This window comes from Pleurodeles waltl, chromosome 6, assembly GCF_031143425.1.
Source record: "Pleurodeles waltl isolate 20211129_DDA chromosome 6, aPleWal1.hap1.20221129, whole genome shotgun sequence".
NCBI classification, from domain to species: Eukaryota; Metazoa; Chordata; class Amphibia; order Caudata; family Salamandridae; genus Pleurodeles; species Pleurodeles waltl.
In genome coordinates this window covers 1,289,139,062-1,289,158,665 of record NC_090445.1, presented here as the reverse complement: position 1 = coordinate 1,289,158,665, position 19,604 = coordinate 1,289,139,062, and positions in this window count along the sequence as shown.

Here is a 19,604-nt window from a genome sequence, read left to right as displayed (position 1 = left end):
GCAGGCCACCCACTGTATGGACTGTTTGGACTGTGGCTTTGCTCTCCCCAGGATGGCCCAGTGGGCAGGCCACCCACTGTATGGACTGTATGGACTGTGGCTTTGCTCTCCCCAGGATGGCCCAGTGGTCATGGAGTCCCCTCGTGGATCTGGCGTCGTGTACTCAAGTGGCTGAGGTGCCCCCCCTTCCCTTCCCCCTGAGGTGCCTGTCCTATTTTCTTTCTGATGCCCCTGCAGTGTTCTCTCCGTGGAGTTCTTGTCGTGGGACTGGGCCTTGCCCCTTTGCACAGGACCCCTGTGATCCACGGACAGTGGTTGGACTACATTTAGTAGCTGTATATATTTTGTACATAGTTTATTTATTTTTTGGGATTAATGGCGTACATATTTCAATATATCTGCCCGTTTATGATCTCTTCTTTTGGTCTTTGCATTATTTCGGAGGGGGGTGGTTTGTGGGTTGTGACAGTGATCTGTGGGAATGCATTGATGTGTGTGTTGTAGTGGGTGTGGGTGGGTGGGTGTGTGCCGGTAATCTTTTCCCTCCCCTGTGTCGTAGGTGCAGTACTCACCGATGTCTTCCGCGCCGCCGGGCGTGCTCCTGGTATATGAGGAGGAATAGGAGTGCGGGGATGACCTGTAACTCTGGCTCCATACTGCCGGAATCTCGCGTGGAGTGCGTAGAGGTGAGCGTTTTCCCGTTCGTAGTCTGTTTCCGCCGTGTTCTTATCGGCGGTGCTCCCGCCCCGGAAAAGGTGGCAGATTGGTGGGTCGTAATAGGGTGGGCGGTACTTTGTCTGCCGCCGGGCTGTTGGCGGGAACCGCCGCGCTGTTTGTTTGTACCGCTGTGGCGGTCGGAGTGTTAAGTTGGCGGGCTGTGTTGGCGGTTCCCGCCAGGGTCAGAATTGCATATTTTAGACCGCCGGCCTGTTGGCGGCTTGGCCGCCGCTTTATCACCGACCGCCAGGGTCAGAATGAGGGCCTAAGTACTCCAACAATATTTGCACTGAGAATGTTCATCTTTTTAGTTTTTGTAACTTATGTATACAGAAATATTCCCAGCATAGTTTTCATAGTCTTTTTACATATCTTGACATAAGCTTCATGTTCATATTGCAAAAAGACACTGATCAGTTTTTTTCTATACTGGAAACTGCGTTTTCAATATGTTCATCTATGTTTAAGGTGTGTGATCCCTCTCAAGAGGCTTGCAAGATCGCAGAGGTATACATTTTGTTCTAATCTGTTGCAGAGAGTTATTTGTCACCAAGTCAGTTAGTATAAAATGTTAATGTTTAGTAATGAAGTCAGTACATGTTGTATATTGAATTAATTACTTTGTTTACAAACTTATACAATTTATGAGACGATCACGAGAGTGGAACAGACAATCCCCTACATGGACTATGAGGAGACTGAATTACCTGTCCTGCTCTCACGATCCACTTGCAAGATTGTACACTTGGAATAAAGTTAATAATAGTTTATTTTCGTTGTTTTGAAGAAAGTAAGTCACGCAAATTATTTTTTAAAGTACAAAAACAGTTAATGTATTGTTGAATTTGAGATATTAAGAAAGTTCTCTGTATTTTACTTACGATCTCGTGGTACTCTAGTGTGACGTCAGTGTGACTCCAGGGAGAGGAAAGACAACCAACAGAAGGATTGTGATTGGTTCATATGGATGTCTTTTTAGTAAAGAAGGATTCCTTCCTTGTTCCAACATTTGACTTTTTGAGTTTTCCTCTGATTACACCTTTTGTGCTATCTTTCTAACTTTGCTGAATTTCTGTGATCAGAATGCCATTGTCTAATTCAGATGAGAACCCGACTCCTGTCCCTGCGATTCAGTTACCTCAGCTTCCCAAGGAGTCCTGGGTCTGGCAATTTTTTCAGATGAGACCTGGTTGGAAAAAGTGTCTGCTAAATATGTAATTTCTAACATATGCCAAAACATGTTCAGCAGGGAACAAACAATGTTGACTTCCACTGGGATGTGGTGACATTTGAGAGCTATGCATCCTGTTTTACTTGCTTGGGCTGAGTTAGCCCATGCTGCAGAGATGATAACTCTTCACGGGCATCCCTACCTACCAAACCTGCTGACAGTGTACCTGCCCAGCTACTCACAGTGCAAGCAGATAACAACCTGTCATATCTGAATGGAGACCATTGGACTCATTTACAAGCCCCTTGCTCCACCCTAGCATCATTTTTTTCTGCTATAGTGGCACAAACAGTTCCCCACGTAGAGCTGCATTTACAAACTGCTTCAATGAGACCATTGCACCAATTTGTAGACCCTTCTACCACATTATACCTGCACCATGTATAATGTATGCAAGAGAGGCGTTCCCATGCTAGAAGGCAGGCAGCACTGGCGCAGTGAAATATCCAAGATTTCAATGCATCATTCTAGCATCATCTTTTAATGCCTGCTCAGGAGGAGGTGTTAAAATGATGCTAAATGGGTCTCCGGGAGCTTTGCTGGTCTAGTGTCAACATTTTTAAACTAGTCCAGTAAAGCGCCACAACTGCTTCAGAAATTCTAACACAGATTCGCTCACGAGAGCACTGTAATGTAAATACAGTGCTACCATGGTGTCATTAGAGGGTGCAGGGCTGCACAAGAAAACTGATGAATCGTGATCAATGCGCCAGGTTGTTGTAAATTAGGCTGCATGTTTTCTTTTGAGACAAGTAGGGGAGCAAGGGACTGGCTTGTCCAGGATCATAAATGCCAACCTAGACAGTAGTTTTTTTAACCATTTTTTTCTATATCTTTCTCGTCTATGTTTTGAAGAAGATGTTGTTTTTTTCACTCCCACTTTCTTGCTTTTCTCCTATCCCTTTTAAAAAAAGTTTAAAAAAGTTTAAAATGTCTAAAAACACAAAAAATACACTTGCTCAAAGTGTAACTTGAAAAAGCTCTTTTTAGAGCTACGCTATACTTTCATTACCTTCATTTTGTGAGCCCAGCTTTTTCCCTGTGCACTAATAAAGCCCAGTGATCATGGAGACCTAGGTAAGTAGCCCCTGACCTCTCTGGGATATCTTATTATTTGTTTAAAAGTGTTTTCTACTGCTACCCGTGCCTGTTTCCCTTAGGCTCTCTGTGTTTCAGGCAGCTTGGCCTTTTTGAAGTGCTATTTTTTAGCCGTGACTATGTGAAATTTCCCTCCTACTGTGGCAAAAAACTGCATAACGTCCCCCCTTCTTTTTCAAGTAAAAAGGCTACATACACCTCAGTGGCTAACCAGGGTGTGTTTAGGAGACTGCTTAATCTCTTTCTGTGATTTAACTTGTGTTTAGAAACTGTCTGCATCACTTGTTTTTTACTTGAAAAGCCAAATTTCTGAGTGTGAGACAAGCAGTATTTCAGTGTTTTTTACAATCTCTCACTTACGTTGAAAGTGTACTCTGCTAGCTTGGAAGTGTGGATTCAGCCTGTCTGTATCCAAGGAGATTCTAAATAGAGCAGCAGCTCTTTCCTCCCTTCCCACAGGGGCTGGGGCTTGCTGATTGGCTCTCTGAGTCACAGGCAACCTAAGTCTTGCACCCTAATATAGCCCATTGATTAAGGATTCCTAGGAGACCTAGGTAAGGAGCCCCAGGCTTTTCTCGGAAATCTTATTATTTGTTTAAAAGTGTCTTCTACTGCTACCCATGCCAGTTTACTGTAGGCTCTATGGGCTATATGTACCAACGAATTTTCCCATAGACACAGAATGGGTAAAACCCTTTGCTACATCTGGCCCTATGTGTTTCAGGCAGCCTGGCCTTTTTAAAGTTTAAGGATTAGGGTTGGGTTTGTGATTGGTACTAGGGTTGAGATTCCTATTGATTCATGATTTTAGGGTTGGTGGTGTGATTGGTACTAGGGTTGAGATTCCTATTGGTTCATAGTTTTAGGGTTAGTGTTGTGATTGGTTGTCAGGACTAGTGTTGTGATTGGTTTATAGAGCTAGGCCTCCCATTTGCTGTGGGGATTAGGGTTACAAATCTGATTGGTTAGGGTTAGGACTAGGTTTCTATTGGCCAGTAGGGATATTTAGGCCTAGGGCTCAGGGCTTCTCTGCCTGGGCGTGTCAGCTAAGGGTGGAGAGCACAAGGGCATTTGCCTGTTTGGGCCTGTTCGGGTCAGGCCTAGGGCAAGAAATGCTGACCATTGTCCCTTTTACCAGGAAGGACCTTACTCCCTACACATCCATCAACATGCAAACATATCATCAGCAAAGACATCCAACTCATACATCTCAAACTGACCTCATACAGATTACAATGTCTCATCAACCAACACAGAACCCCACATAACATACCTATAAACAAATCCACCACACCTGCAACAGTGAAACATCTTGATTCTCACAGCAAACACTACTCTGTCAATTCCCACTAATACAATCTGCCATAGCCCACACAGCACAAAATCACATTATACATTACTTTCAACCATACAGATACACACTCCCTGTTCATATAAACCAACAGCACTATCCTCTATTTGCTCCACTCAGACCCCCTTTTATCATGACAATACGTAAAACCAGTCTTCCAACACACCATCTACAAACACCCTTACCCTCTCTTCAACAATTACACACAACCATACTATCCTCACACTCCACTCCACCACACACATTACATCTTCCAGTCATCACAATTAACACAAACAACTCTGACACAAATCCATCCCCTCTTACACACCTTATAAACACATCTACAAAACACATCAACATCCCCTGTAATGCTCTAATACCAGTCACCAGCACTAACTAACATACAAATCCTTCACTGAAAACCACTACATCAATATCCCCTCTCACTATTCCACAAAAACAAAAAAGGCCACACACATCAGCACATCAAAATAACACAAACTTTTATTATTTTTTCTGCCACACCAACTTCCATCCTCATGACTACACAAAGAATATAAACCCTGATAAAGCTTTACCCCTACAGTCTCACTCTTCACAAACATTGTTAGACCTGACAGCCTTAGGGCGGTCACCCCTAACTTTTTGCCTTCCTCCCTCCACTTTTTGGACACTGTTTTTGCTGGTTTTAGGACTCTGCACACTTTACCACTGCTGACCGGTGCTTAAGTGCATATGCTCCCTCCCTGAAAACATGGTGACATTGGTTCCTACCTAATTGGCTTATTTAATCTATTTTTAACTCCCCAGTAAAGTGTACTAAATGTGCCCAGGGCTTGCAGATTAAACGCTACTAGAGGGCCTGCAGCACTGATTGTGCCACCCACATAAGTAGCCCCCTAACCATGCCTCAGGCCTGCCATTGCATGGCCTGGGTGTGCAGTTTCACTGCCAATTCTACTTGGCATTTAAAAGTACTTGCCAAGCCTTAAACTCCCCTCTTTGTTTACATATAAGTTACCCCTAAGATAGGCCCTAGGTAACCCATAGGACAGGGTGCTATGTAGATAAAAGGCAGGACATATACCTGTGACGTTTATATGTCCTGGTAGTGTAGAACTCCTACACTCGTTTGACACTGCTGTGAGGCCTGCTCCTTTCATTTGCTAACATTAGGGCTACCCTCATACTGTCTGAGTGGTCGATTCTGATCTGAAAGGAGCAACAAGGTCATATTTAGTATGACCGGAATGGTAACACAAAATCCTGCTGACTGGTGAAGTTGGATTTCATATTACTGTTTTAGAAATGCCACTGTTAGAAATTGAGCATTTCTCTGCACTTAAATCCTCTGTGCCTTACAATCCACGTCAGGCTAAGTTAGTTGACAGCTCCCTTGTGCATTTCACTCAGACAACCCCAAACACAAGATGCTCAGTCACACCTACACACATCTGTATACTGAATGGGTCTTCCTTGGTTGGGAGAGTGGAGGGCCTGACACTTTTATTTGAAAGGACAGTGGCAGGCCTTCATGCAATGGACTGCCAAACCCCCTACAGGGACCCTGGCAGACAGGATGGAACTGAAAGGGGACCTGATGCACTTGTAAGCCACTCTTTGAAGTCTCCCCCACTTCAAAGACACATTTGGGTATTTAAACAGGACTTCTGACCCGACCAACTCAGACACTTCAGGACAAGATACTACTGGTGAAGAAACTCTACCTACCCAGGGTGGCCCCAGAAAGGAGGAATACCAAAAGGCGCTGAGGGCCTAGGCAGAAGCCCATCCAGATGAGAATGTTGAGGAGCAGGGTCCAGAGGATGGTCACTCAGAGGATTTCTTGCCAGTAGTGGGGATATGTATACCCCTGAAATTGTGGCCCCTGCTAAACCCTGGAGCAGTGTCTGTAGCCATGGCCTGACTGCAGAGGAAAGGAGGGAAGAGAGAGAGTTTCAACTGCAAATGGCAAAATTTAAAATTGAAGCTGAGAGAGCGGATGCAGCAGCTCAGAGAGCCTTAGCTGAAAATAAACTTTTGTTGGCTAGTGAACTGAGTCTCAAGAGCTGGATATTAAGGCAAGACACAATACAAGGAAAGGAGGGACCGGGAGAAGTTACTGGTCCAGTGTACACTCTCCCATCATTAGTAATTAAGTCTAAGTACACTGTTCCAATCAAATTAATCACACCAGGAGACCTGTGATCTCAGGAGCTGGAACCCTCAAGCATCACTATGAGTGACTGGTATCATCATTGGGAATAGCTCCTCACCAGGCCGGCGCTGCAATGCCTGGTGGGCACCCCGGTGTAGGGGGCTCTCAGCCGGATTCTCGTGATAGTGACTGGTAGGTTCAACAATCTAAATTGTGATGCTTGAAAGTCACCACCAATAAACAAAGAAAAGTTTAAAATTGGTTATTCATCCACTCAACACCATCATTTAATCAATCTGATATAACAAGGATGAAGACCAAGATTAAAATCAAAAAGCGTGAAAGGAAATTGAGGGTTATGCTCAAAACCTTTCAAAAGTTATGGATATAGTGGAGAGTCCTAAAAATTAGAGGAGTCTCTCAGTTCTGGTCGACATGTTTCGCGTCTGTTGGTCCATCCGGATCCATTGACGCTTCATCAGGACCTACATAACTCAATAATCAGACCTCATCAGGATAAGTATCACTGATAGGGATACATAAATACCGGTCACTTACATTAAAGATAACTGGTAACCACAGGTATCCTAGAAAACAAGAAAACAAAAGGACGTGGGATGCATCCAGAAATTTCAAAATGTCTAAAATCTAAATATAAATTATCACACGTTAGGTCGAGAAAAACTAGATATGGGACACCACATGCCAAATCATGCTTACCAACCCCTAGTCGAAATCAGGGTCCTTGGGTGGTGCATTTCGGGGACTCAAGGTGACACTAAATATAGTAAATGACAACGAGAAGCACAACCATTATTTGAGAAATCAAAGTGAGAGAAGACAAAGTTGAAATCATACAAAAAAACTTTTTCCAAAAGTAGTTAGGAAGCAAAAAGCTTTTATGTGGTGAAAAAATGGTGCTGTATGTTGCCATAACTACTATTGTCATTACTATTCACATTATGTCATGTGAATGATCGAACAATTTAGGGCGGTTGGTGTATGTTACCACAGCAACTGCTATCATTGTTGAACACATTGTGCCATGTGAATGATGAAATCCATTGAGGTGATTAGGCTGGGATGTAACAGATACATATCATGCTCAAAGTAATCAATTAAGGATCATGGCTGATGTGGAGGTAGGGGTCTAATACAAGCGGTCTTATAAGTGCTAGAAGCCGAAAAATGCCTCGTTACAGGGCCCCGATGTGGGTCCGTGAAAAATGTAGGGGAAATTTTAATAGAGTGAAGTAAATTGCCCCGTTCTCAAAATCGTGGCGCTCGTATTGAAATCTATGTAGAAATTAATTACTCACGTAGTTAACACCGGTCCAGCTTGTTGGACCTACCCTCAGAAACGGCCGACCCGGAAACAACCGGTTCGGACGTTGTCCGAGTAAGAAATAGACGCTGTGGGACTGGCGTTCGCGCGCGTCTCATCCTCAACATAATAGAAGGACTTGAAAAATACAGAGCTGTACTAGAAATAGAAGACGGACTACAAGTGTGAAGTTACACTTGTAGTTCGTATCGCACACAACAAAAAGGTTCATAGTATTGTGCAATGGTAAATGCCAAACCCAATGGGAGGGCAACAAATGGGAAAGCAAAACTAGTTCCCCCACTGAAATGTGGAAGATCAATATAATTACGAAAATAGGAGTATGTCACAACATTGGAAAAAGGTGTATGAACACACCAGGAAGGTTGGGGAACTATAAATTAAATTAACAAATCATATTAGAAGAAATGTCCAGTGACAAAAAGAAAATATAATATAAACTAAGTCAAAAAAGGTCAGGAGACCCACCAGGAGGCCCCCAGACGGCAAAAACATAATCAGGACTATGATCAATTCGTAGGGATTATGTATTCAAGGGGTTAGGGAAGTCCAGGGAATGTCATTGTTGAGTCCCCGTAGATGCGTCCCTAGTTTAAAGACCCATTTTTGTTCAATCCTGAAAAGGGCCGCAGAGTCGCCGGGGCGGATAGTAGGTGCTTCAATTACTACCCACCAGAGGTCGTCAGGGGAGTGTTGGACCTCCAAAAAATGAACACTCAGTTTTGTAGAAATCTTTTTACACCTGATGTTGCTCCTGTGCTCATTAATACGTGTTTTAACGGGTCTGGACGTCATCCCGATATAACGTAAATCACAGGGGCACATTATCATGTAAATACAGTTCTTGGTATTACAATTGGTGTGCTTTTTAAGACACCAAGAACCAATGGAGTCAAAGTCCAATTTTGTCAGGTGTTTGGTCAAGCCACATACATTACGGTTCCCACAAGGATGGTGACCCACAACTGGAAGTAGGCCCCAAAGTGTCTTTTGATTAGAAGGATCACATTGGATACGTGGGCGTGTGTGGACCACTAGATCTTTTATGTTAGCAGTCCGTTTGAAGGCAAAAAGAGGTCTTGGTAAATTGCAACCGCCACTCGTGAGGATATTCCACCTTTTGTTAATCAATTTCTTGATAGAATTCGATAATGGAGTATAAGTTGAAACACACGTAAGCCTAGAATGAGGAACCCTATCTTTCGGAGCCAATAAGGCCTCTCTGTTGTTGTTCCTGGCTCTCTTCCGTGCTTGATTCACAATTCTTGATGGATAATTGTGATCAGAGAGTTTGGATTGAAGGACATCGGCTTGGCGGTCGAATTCTCTGGGTAGACTACAATTACGTCTTAGACGTAGAAATTGACCAAAGGGTAAATTGTCCCGCAAAGATTTCGGGTGATGGCTTTCATAAAGTAAAAGAGAGTTACGGTCCGTAGGCTGGTGATACACACTGGTCTGCAATCTGCCATTGTTAATTGTGATCATTAGATCCAAAAAAGGTAGTTGGCAATCCGACACAGTAGCTGTAAATTTCAAAAAAGGGTCAAGGGTGTTGATCCAGGTGATAAACTCGTCAGCCTGACGAAGCGACCCTTGCCAAAAGATTAGAATATCATCTATATAACAACGCCATGACTTGATGGAATTGATGTAGGGATTAGTTGTCAACAAAACGTGTTTTTTCTCAAAGTCGTACATATAGAGGCAGGCTAGACTAGGAGCGAAAGTGCTCCCCATAGAAGTACCTTGAATTTGATGGTAAAATTGATCCTCAAATAGGAAGAAATTCTCTGTCAATGCCAACCTAGCACACTGTAGGATAAAAGACACAGGGGAAGATAGGGTTGATGATACTTCTTGCAAGGCGATCTCTATTACTTGTAAGGTTGCTTCTTGGGGGATATTTGTATATAGTGCTTCTACATCCAAAGTAATGATAGCCTGTGTAGTATCAGAGTCATTGATGGTTTCAATTAAGTTCAACACGTCTTTGGTGTCTTTAAGAAAGGTAGAGGAATTTCTCACAAGAGGTTGTAAAAAGTGGTCGCAAAAAATTGAAAGTGGTTCTAAAATAGAGCCCAGGCCTGATACAATAGGCCGTCCAGGAGGAGGTCTCTTCCCTTTATGAATTTTTGGCAAACAGTAGAAATAGGGAATGCGAGGATGCAGTGTATCCAAGAATTCTGCTTCTTTTGGTGAGATCCATGTATTATTCTTAGCTTCTTCAATAAGAATTCTAATTTGGGTCTGTAATATCCCTGTGGGATCTCGGTTGATTTTGGCATGGTAGGTGGAATCACTCAAAAGGCGTAACCATTCACACCTATAATCTATGGAATTCATTATCACAATTGCTCCTCCCTTATCAGCTGGTTTTATGGTTATCTCAGGGTCTGATGCTAGCAGGGTCAGAGCTGTCTTTTCTCTATTCGGAATGTTGATGTAAGCGTGTTTAGGATGAAGATTGTCTAAGTCAGCTAACACAGCTTTCTCAAAGGTCAAGACCTCGCTTGGCATAGCCGTTGGGGAGGGAACAAAGGTTGAAGGTTTTTTGAGACCTGAATCAGACGCCTGGAGTTCATCTGTTTTGTCTTTGAAGAAAAAATGCAAATGAATTTCCCGGAAAAACTGGGCTAATTCGATGTGCAGACGAAAAAAGTCTTCTTGAGGGGTTGGCACAAACCCTAAGCCTCTGTTGAGCACTGTAATTTCCTCGTCAGAAAGTGGTCTAGACGAAAGGTTGACAACTAAGTCTTCATCGGAGGATTTTTCAACTGGCTTCTGGTGACCATCTGAGGTTCGTCTCTGGACCATTGGACATGCCTGCCTCTTCCTCTCCTTCTGCCTCTGCCTCTGCCCCGGCCTCGGCCTAAAAAAGGGGCAAAAGGTACCATCGGTCGTGGTTGGAAGAAGGGATAAGGGGGTTGCCATGGTATAGCCTGATGTACAGGGTACGGAGGATAATTATAGAAGGGTTGTGGTTGATTATCGTCTGTACTCCAACCGTCGGATGAGGAACCACTGCTATAGTTACGAGATTTCCTTTAAGGTGCAGAGGACTCATCAGATGACTGGGAACGATTATCCCCATCAAAGTCCTCCTTAATATAGGGGTAGACTTTTTCACGGCTAAATTTAGCGATGTCTTTCTGGAGTTTTGAAATCTTCTGTTGTGTCAGAAATTCCCTAGTCTCATTCAGCTCAGCAGTTATTTCTGACAGGCGGCACTTGAACGCAGTAAGTGTGATTGTTGTTTTCCGAGTATTTTCAGTGGTGTTAATTTGGATCGTGATAGTATCGGCCAACCGTTTGGAAGTGTTAATGATCAACACAAGCCAATCTCTAGTACACTTCCAGGCTATTTGTGCCCAGTCTTTTCTAAAAGCTAAATCTTGAAGGAAAATGCGTGGTATATTAGACACAAGGAGGCCATTAGGATCGATGTTAGCACGTAAATATTAGGTCATAATTGTCCCGTGCATCACGGTTTTGATGAGTTCTCGTTTCAAGGTGGATAATTTGTCCCATTCTGTTTTAAGACAGCCCGACGGGGCAGAGCCATCGCTATCTAAAATAGAAGGTGTTTGTAAAATGGCTGATACCATTTCATCATCATAACTCAGACCCTGAAAATTATCCATTATATGGGCCAATACCACTATTGTGGGAGAGTACAAAATGAGAAAAAGTGGAAAAGAAAATATGGTCCCACAGCCTAGCAGCTGTACATGAAACACAATACAAGGAAAGGAGGGACCGGGAGAAGTTACTGGTCCAGTGTACACTCTCCCATCATTAGTAATTAAGTCTAAGTACACTGTTCCAATCAAATTAATCACACCAGGAGACCTGTGATCTCAGGAGCTGGAACCCTCAAGCATCACTATGGGTGACTGGTATCATCATTGGGAATAGCTCCTCACCAGGCCGGCGCTGCAATGCCTGGTGGGCACCCCGGTGTAGGGGGCTCTCAGCCGGATTCTCATGATAGTGACTGGTAGGTTCAACAATCTAAATTGTGATGCTTGAAAGTCACCACCAATAAACAAAGAAAAGTTTAAAATTGGTTATTCATCCACTCGACACCATCATTTAATCAATCTGATATAACAAGGATGAAGACCAAGATTAAAATCAAAAAGCGTGAAAGGAAATTGAGGGTTATGCTCAAAGCCTTTCAAAAGTTATGGATATAGTGGAGAGTCCTAAAAATTAAAGGAGTCTCTCAGTTCTGGTCGACATGTTTCGCGTCTGTTGGTCCATCCGGATCCATTGACGCTTCATCAGGACCTACATAACTCAATAATCAGACCTCATCAGGATAAGTATCACTGATAGGGATACATAAATACCGGTCACTTACATTAAAGATAACTGGTAACCACAGGTACCCTAGAAAACAAGAAAACAAAAGGACGTGGGATGCATCCAGAAATTTCAAAATGTCTAAAATCTAAATATAAATTATCACACGGTTAGGTCGAGAAAAACGAGATATGGGACACCACATGCCAAATCATGCTTACCAACCCCTAGTCGAAATCAGGTTCCTTGGGTGGTGCGTTTCGGGGACTCAAGGTGACACTAAATATAGTAAATGACAGCTCTGTATAGGGTACCTGTGGTTACCAGTTATCTTTAATGTAAGTGACCGGTATTTATGTATCCCTATCAGTGATACTTATCCTGATGAGGTCTGATTATTGAATTATGTAGGTCCTGATGAAGCGTCAATGGATCTGGATGGACCAACAGACGCGAAACATGCCGACCAGAACTGAGAGACTCCTCTAATTTTTAGGACTCTCCACTATATCCATAACTTTTGAAAGGCTTTGAGCATAACCCTCAATTTCCTTTCACGCTTTTTGATTTTAATCTTGGTCTTCATCCTTGTTATATCAGATTGATTAAATGATGGTGTCGAGTGGATGAATAACCAATTTTAAACTTTTCTTTGTTTAATGGTGGTGACTTTCAAGCATCACAATTTAGATTGTTGAACCTACCAGTCACTATCACGAGAATCCGGCTGAGAGCCCCATACACCGGGGTGCCCACCAGGCATTGCAGCGCCGGTCTGCTGAGGAGCTATTCCCAATGATGATACCAGTCACCCATAGTGATGCTTGAGGGCTCCAGCTCCTGAGATCACAGGTCTCCTGGTGTGATTAATTTGATTGGAACAGTGTATTAAGGCAAGACATTCTGAGTCCAGCAGCGATGGTGGCAGCATACATGTAGGACCTGTTGGGGAAAGGAAGGTTCGTATACGCAAAAATGTATTGCCAAGTTGTGTGGTGAGAGATGACATTGATAAGTAGTTGGCTGCTTATGAAGTTGCACTAAGGGCTCATGGGGTCTATGAAGAGTAATGGGGGGTGGCCTTGTGGTGGTATGTACCAGTAGTGAGGAGGGATACACTCTCTGTATTGGATCCTAAGTATCAAAACAGATACGCACCCATGAAAACTTCTTTGCTTGACAAGTTTGGGTTAACACCTGAGAAGTACTGTCAGATGTTCAGGGACAGCACCAAACTCTCCACACAGAACTGGGTAGACTTTTGATTCCTCCAGTAAGGCACTGAATGGATGGGTGTAGGGCAGTAAAGTAGATGACTATTTGGGGTTCTATAATTTGATCCACAAAGAGCATATGCTCAGTGTTTGCGTTACAGAGTTGCGCCAGCCCCTAGATGACAGTAAGCTGACTGACCCTAGGAAGCTTGCTTAGGAGGCGGACATCTGGGTTCGCACCAGAGTGTTCAAGAAGGTACCTGGGGGGGACACCCACAATGGTGGTCAGGGTTCCCACTAGAAGAAATAGGGGGGAGAAAAACAAAAATAGGGAGTTCTCAAAAGGCCCCCAAAACAATTCCCAGGGGGGTGGTGGTACCCAGTGCCAGCCTGAGTCTGAGAAGAGGCCAGAATTCTTTGACAAGAAGAAAGGGAAGTTTTTCCCCTAATGCTTAGTGTGCTTCACGTTTGGACACTCTAAGGGCGACTCCGAGTGTCCCAAGAGGGCACAGCCCACCACTGGAGGGCAGAAACGTGGGTTGGCTAGTGTAGCGCTCGGGGGGAGATGGTCCCAGTTAGCTTGGGGAAACAGATAGAGGTATCTTTAGTGTCCCTGGGAGATAAGGAAATGGTGCCAAAAGTCCACACATGCCTGCCAATATTTCCAACTATAGGCAGTGGGTCACCATTGATGGGCAAAGGGTGGAGGCTCTGCATGACACAGGGGACTACTTTCAGGGGTCAGCTGGTGTCAGTAGAGCAAGTCATCCCTAATAAATTCCACCAGGTCATAGTCACTGACAATCTTGAGAGCCACCTACCGGTCGCTCTGGTTCTCTTTAAGTGTGGGGGGGTATCGGATACTCTAAAAGTAACTGTGAGTCCTGCCATGCATGTAGATTGCCTGTTAGGCAATGATCTTGAGCACACTGCCTGGAAGGAGGTAGAGCTCAGAACCCACCTTGAGATGTTAGGTTTGCCTCAATGGGTCTGCATGACCATACGGTCCATTGCTGCCAGGGAAGGGATCAAGGGTGTCTGGAGCCTGGAACAATGGCCCAGACAGCTGCACAGAGGAAGGGCAAGGGGAGCAGGAAACCAGCCCCAGATATTCCTGCGGTGGTTGATGGGGTCCCAACTGGGGAGGATATTGCTGACCTCGGTAACCTGCCTGAGCTTGCTGGCTGGCAAGTGGAGGGTGGGCCAACCAGGGAGGAATTCTGCAAAAAGCAGAAGGTGTGTCCTACTCTTGGGGGTCTGAGGCAACAGGCCTCAGCCAAAGCAGTAGGTGAGGCCTCTGGCGAGCACCACATATGTTGGGAGAATGATCTCCTCTACAGTGAGCCTAAGATACCGGACGCTGGGGCAGAATGTGTGCTGGTGGTCCTCTAGTGTTACCGGGCCTTCCTACTGGGCCTGGCTCATAACATCCCCCTAGCAGGACATTTGGGGCAAGACAAGACCTTTGCCAGACTTGTCACCCACTTTTATTGGCCTCAAATGCTGGTAGCCTCAGATGCATCCTGTGGGTCCTGCCCAACTTACCATGCTAATGGGAAGACAGGGAAAAGGCTCAAACTCCCCTGATCCCACCCTCCGTCGTTGGCACCCCCTTTGAAAGGGTGGGCATCGACGTCATTGGTCCCTTGGGCAACAAAACTGCCCTAGGCAACTGTTTTATCCTGGTTTTGCCACCCACTATCCAGAGGCAATCCCTCTAAGGGCATTGACTGCACTGGTTGTGATCAGTGCCCTGATGGGGATATTTACCCGTGTGAGATTCCCAAAGGAGGTTGTGTCTGACAGAGGCACAAACTTCATGTCAGCATACATGAAGTCCATGTGGGATGAGTGTGGGGTGACCTACTGGTTTACCACCCCTTACCATCCTCAAACCAATGTGCTGGTTGAAAGGTTCAACAAGGCCCTGAAAGGTATAATCACTGGCCTACCTGAGGCCATGAGGCATAAGTGGGACATCCTCTTGCCATGCCTTCTCTTTGCTTACAGGGAGGTGCCCCAGAAAGAGGTGGGTTTCAGCCACTTTGAACTTCTCTATGGTTACCCTGTCAGGGGACCATTAAGCATAGTAAAGGAGGGATGGGAGAAAGCTCCCAAGAAACCTCCCCAGGATGTGGTCAGTTACATGCTGGTCTTCCGCAACTAGACACAGTGTTTTTGGAAACAGGCCAAGAGCAACCTTGAGGCCAGTCAAGAGGTGATGAAGGAGTGGTATGACCAGAAGGCCACCCTGGTAGAATTCTCACCTGGAGACAAAGTATGAGTGATGGTGCCAGTAGAGCCTACAGCTCTCCAGGACCACTGGACTGGCCCATTCGAAGTCAAGGAGCGAAAGGGGGAGGCCACTTACCCAGTGGACCTCAAGATCCCTAGAAACCCCCTAAGGGTTCTCCACCAAAGCAGACTGAAGCCTCATTTTGAGAGGTCAGACATTAGTATGCTTCTTGTGAGAGAAGAGGGCATGGAAGAGAGTGAGGTACCAGAGGTACTTACACCTAGTGCCAGGTCCAGTTACCTCTTATTAGTAGATTAGTAGTGTTCTATCAGCTTATGTTGATAGAGGTAGCTATATCAGAGCAGCTTAGGCTGAACTAGGAGACATGCAAAGCTCCTACCATACCACTTATATCATATAGCGCTATATCATAAGAAACACAATACTCAGAGTTACTAAAAATAAAGATACTTTATTTTAGTGACAATATGCCAAAAGTATCTCAGAGGATATACTCCCTTAGGAGGTAAGTAAAATACACAAAATATACACACAAACCAAAATCAGGTAAGTAAAACACTTAGAAAAGTAGTGCAAACACTGTAGAACACAATAGAATGCAATAGGAGACAATAGGCCTGAGGCAAATCAAATCAAATCATTAACATTTATAAAGCGCGCTACTCACCCGTGCGGGTCTCAAGGCGCTAGGGGAAAAGGGGGGGTTATCGCTGCTCGAACAGCCAGGTCTTTAGGAGTCTCCGGAAAGCGGAGTGGTCCTGGGTGGTCCCGAGGCTGGTGGGGAGGGAGTTCCAGGTCTTGGCCGCCAGGAAGGAGAAAGATCTCCCACCCGCCGTGGAGCGGCGGATGCGAGGGACAGCAGCGAGTGCGAGGCCAGAGGAGCGGAGGAGGCGGGTGGGGACGTAGAAGCTGAGGCGTCTGTTGAGGTATTCCGGTCCCTTGTCGTGGAGGGCTTTGTGTGCGTGGGTGAGAAGTCGGAAGGTGATCCTTTTGCTGACTGGGAGCCAATGCAGGTGTCTCAGGTGTGCGGAGATGTGGCTGCTGCGGGGTACGTCGAGGATGAGGCGGGCCGAGGCGTTTTGAATGCATTGCAGGCGATTTTGGAGTTTGGCTGTGGTCCCGGCGTAGAGGGTGTTGCCGTAGTCCAGGCGGCTCACAACACAAACCATATTCTCCAAAAGTAGAATGCGAAACACGAATGGACCCCAGGCCTACTGTAGTGTATAGAGGGTTGCAGGGAGTGTAAGAAAACACTAAGGGTGTCTAAGATACCCCAACCCAAGACCCTGGAAAGTAGGAATAAAGTTACCCTACTACTCAGAAAGACAGTAAAGTCGAGATAGGGATTCTGCAAAGGCAACAACTGACTGCAAAGCACTGAAGATGGATTCCTGGACCTGAGGACCTACAAAGAAAGGGGACCAAGTCCAAGATTCACGCAAGTGTCCGGGGGGCAGGAGCCCACTAAACCCTGGATGAAGGTGCAAAAGGGCTGCCTCTGGTTGGAAGAAGCAGAATGTTCTTCAACAACAAAAGGTGCCAGGAACTTCTCCTTTGGTCAGAAGATGTCCCACAGCGTGCTGGAGGACGCAGAGTTGTTTCCACGCAGAAAGACCACAAACAAGCCTTGCTAGCTGCAAGGATCGCTTTTGAAGATAATGGGTGCTGTCCGGGCCCAGAAAGGACCAGGAGGTCGCCCCTTGGAGGAGGGGACAGAGGGGGTGCTCAGCAACAGAGATAGCCCACAGAGAAGCAGGCAGCACCCGCAGAAGCACTTTGAGGAAATTCGATTTTTAATACGATCGTATCGACCCGCCATTTTGTGGCCCGCCGCCATTTTATGTTGCCTTCACTCAGGCAGCACAGCGAACGAAGTCCATTCTGCCTTTTCTGCTTATTCTGCAACATGGTGTTCAAAACAGCCTTCTGCCTCTATCTTTACAAGGCTGGTATTAAGGTCTGACCGAGTACACTAATCCCTGTCTGGTTTTCTAATCCTTGTTTCAACTATCTGTAGGCTCACACTATTCTCCGCCGATCTTATCTTATCGTCTGGCCTTCGCTGTCCTTTGCTAGTATTCTCTCATTTCACAACTGTCCTCCAAACGCACACAAACTTATCGCACCACATGCAACTTCGTTGTGGATCGGTTAATGAATTAGTTCAAGGGAGGGGTGACAAACACAGCTGGAGGGGAGGCAACCTTAAGTCACTTGATACTTTGTTTTCCAATTCCTTCTATTGGTGCTGTCTTGTTTTCCGACATTTTTATTGGCTCTGTTCTATCTTTACATTATTCTTACTGGCTCCTTTCTATGTGTTCTGGGAGTGTATGTAGTTAATAAATGGTTTTTATACGGTATATAAGATTGTGCGCCACAAAGTAAAGTGGCAGTCTCCTGAGAACATACCTTGTGTACTTCTTGGACAACTGTACTAGCTGCAGCTAATAAAATCTGATCTTTTACGCCTGACAGAGTGTCCCGTGTCTCTGTTAGTTGAGGCAGGTGAATCCAAGGAGATTTCAGGCGTACCCTGCGCCGCCAGGCCCATAAGGTTCTGGTTCTTCAACTGGCGCCCAACGTGGGGCGGCTTCAGCGGTACCGGTTCTGCCTGAAGGTCGTGAGGAACCCCGCAAGAAAATTCTGGAGGAATCGCGAGCCACGTCAAGCGACCCCTGTATGTCGAAGTGGTCCGAAGGTCTTTTTCAGCGCGGTTACTCCTTCCTGACGGCTACTGACGACTGCTGCCCTGACTGCCGCCCTGCCTTGGCCCTTTATTTGATGATGTATGGTAAAGCGAGACGATAGACGGGCCTCTGTTGGTGTAAGAAGACATCCTTAGTTAAGTATTTGGTGGGTCGCGCCCACAAATTTTGGTCTTTGTTTTGTCCTTAGGTCCTTAGATTTGGCCATTGCAGTGGCCAAAGCCGAGGGGTAAGTGCATTTGTGCTGTGTAAACTGAAAGTTTTACCCCCTTGATGTTTGTGAACAGCCAGTAAAAATCGTGAGATGTCTGGTCTGACTAAGTTTGGAAAACTTTGTTGCTTTGGTTGTAATAGGGACTCCCAGCTTGAGGACTCCTGTCCGATTCCTTCGGTTGGAACTCCCACATATGAGCTCTATTCTAAACATGGTGTTGGTCCTATTGCCTTTAATAAGACATGGACCCGATATACAAAGAAAGATGGTGTTTTAAAATGGCCAGAAAATGGTAGTTTCGAAACTGATGTGCTAGATAATTTAGAAGCAACGTTATTTAAAAGAAAAGCCCGGCCGGCAATGTTTGACTCTTTTCGCCTTTGGCCTAAGGAAGCCAAACAGAGAGAAATTAAACAAGCGAAACGAGATAGGAAAACACAGGGAATGACGATTATACAGGCTGCTCAGCAATTCAAAGATGATGAAATAGATAATGCAATGGAAATTTCAGACAGACAGCATCGAATGGCAATAGATAAATGCTATCCGACGTTGCCTATCTCTTCCCTTGATAAGAGAAAAGATTTTGAGGAAGATCCCTTAATGTCCCACTTATTGAAATTGCCTCAGCCCTATGTACAAGGTGCTAATGCACCCCCGATGTTACAGCCTGTTCAGCCGCCAGTTGTGCTTCCGCCTGCTCCAGCTTTTCCACATTTGCCTCCTCAAGTATTGCCTATGCCAGCTTTGCCTTTAACTCCTTTGCCTTCTGCTCCTTTGGCAATTCCTAATGCTCCTTTAGTTAATTCACCTAATACCTTGTCCCCTATCCTTATGTCAAATTCTCCATCTATGCGTAAGCGATTTGCAGATACTGTCTCTGGTCTCTTATCACCTTTCTTTGAAGCTTTAAATGTGTCTCCAGCTTTTTCTCGAAGACAGTCTCGTAGTCAATTCCCAGACTCCGAAGAGCGAGAAAAATTGGACTCACTTGCTTGTAGATGGATCAAGAAGGGTCCCC